The sequence below is a fragment of the Sorex fumeus genome, unplaced genomic scaffold (genome assembly GCF_029834395.1).
Source record: "Sorex fumeus unplaced genomic scaffold, SorFum_2.1 ptg000051l, whole genome shotgun sequence".
NCBI classification, from domain to species: domain Eukaryota; kingdom Metazoa; phylum Chordata; class Mammalia; order Eulipotyphla; family Soricidae; genus Sorex; species Sorex fumeus.
In genome coordinates this window covers 44,698,720-44,700,956 of record NW_026606108.1, presented here as the reverse complement: position 1 = coordinate 44,700,956, position 2,237 = coordinate 44,698,720, and positions in this window count along the sequence as shown.

The following is a 2,237-nucleotide window of genomic DNA, read 5'->3' as shown; positions in this document are numbered from 1 at the left end:
GCTATCATTATAATGAAATATATAAGTCCAAAAGATTAAAAGATGCCATGACGACCAGAAGTACTTTAACAAGAGAATCACAAGTGAATGAGGCTTTTTTTTTTTTTTTGGAGGGAGGGATGGATGGGAGGATATGTCACGATCCTGCAGAGCAGGTGACCTGGGAGTGACTGGCTGATTTCAAAACTGTCTAAGATTGATAGTTTGATAGTTCATAGACACAGGCACGAACTACAAGCTGAAGAAACAGTAGATGCAGGTAATGACTAAAGGTCAGTTGACAAGTTTATTCAGGGCAAACAGTGATTATATAGAGGCAAAGGAATGCAATGTGTGAATGATGAGGGCTTGTGGTAAGGGGATGTGAATGGAAGATCAATGGCTTTGAGGTAACATAGTTTCAGGAAGACACAAACTCAGAGCCTCCTAGCTCCATAAGTAGAAGCCAAAGCTTCTCCTTAAAGGCTTCCAAAGGTAACCCACATCTCCAAGCCCACCTGATGGTAAATTAATAATCTATACTATACTTCAGGGAGGAAAATCATAGAGGGATATATATATATATATATATATATATATATATATATATATATATATAGTCACTGTGCTCCCATTGTTCATCGATTTTCTCGAGTGGGCCCAGTAACGTCTCCATCGTGAGACTTTGTTGTTACCATGTTTGGCATATCGAATGTGTCACAAGCAGCTTTCCAGGTTTTGCCATGTGGGCAAGATACTCTCAGTAGCTTGCCGGGCTCTCCAAGAGAGGTGTAGGACTCAAACTCAGGTCGGCCATGTTGGCTGTATGTAAGTCAAATGCCCTACCTGCTGTGCTATCGCTCCAGCTCATATATATACATATATATGTAGATATATATATGCATAGATCTATCTATCTATCTATCTATCTATCTATCTATCTATCTATCTATCTACATACCTCTCAGAGAGCCCAATAAACTACTGAGAGTATCCTGCCTGCACGGCAGATCCTGGCAAGCTACCCACGGTGTATTCGATATGCCAAAAACCGTAACAATTGCAGGTCCCCTGGCCCTGAAAGAGCCTCCACTATGACAGTTTAGTTGGGAAAGACGAATAAAGAGAAGCTGCTAAAATTTCAGGGCTGGGACGAATGGAGACATTACTGGTGCCCACTCAAGTAAATTGATGAACAGCAGGGATGATAGTGATACAGTGATACAGTGATTCTCCAGGGACTGCTGGTCCTCCTGGCATCAGTTGTTTGCCATTGGCTGGAGTTAGTATCGGACGCTGTTGCCTCTAAAATGCTCGAGTAATCTCACAGGTTACTCAGTTCAGGTGTCTCAGGACCTGAGTTAGCAGAAAATCTGACAGGGTGTCTCATCTCCTCAAAAATTGCAGTGTACAGGTTTTAATACAATCGTTTTTAGATTTGAAATCATTACATCTATCTTTTAAAAAAAATTCTTTTCAATTTAAAAAAGAAGGTGACACATTTCGCTTAGCACGACAATTTCCATGTAGTACCACTTGTATGTAAATTTCATGACTTCATCTTTTATAACAGCTGCATAATACTCCATTGTGTAGATGTACCAAAGTTTCTTTAACCAGTGATCTCTTCTCGGGCACTCAGGTTTTTTCCATATTCTAGCTATTGTAAACAGTTCTGCAATGTACAAACAAGTGCAGATGTCATTTTGACTATACTTTTTTGCCTCTCTGGGATATATTCCCAGGAATGGTATTGCTGGGTCAAATGGGAGCTCAATTTTTAATTTTTTGAGAATCATCCATGCTGTTTTCCAAAAGGGATGAACCGTTCAGCATTCCCACCAGCAGTGAAGGAGGGTCCCTTTCTTGTCACATCCGTGCCAACACTGGTTGCTTTTGTTCTTTTAAATGTGGGCCAGTCTCTGTGGTGTGAAATGATATCTTATTGTTGTTTGGATCTGCGAAATGAGTCAGAAAGAAAGGAACAGACATAGAAATATTGCATTCATCCAGATAACATAAAGTAACAAAATTGAAGACTAACACCCAAGAATAGCCAAAATAAGTACCAGGAGGTTTACTCCATGGCTTGGAGGCCAGCCACACATGCTAGGGGATAAGGCAGCTCAGATAGACAAGGGAGCACCAAATAAAGGGGGTTGGGAGGATCCTTCCAGGATGGGAAATGCATGCTGAAAGTAGACTTTAGACTGAACATGATTGCCACTCAATGCCCCTTTCGCAAACCACAGCACCCA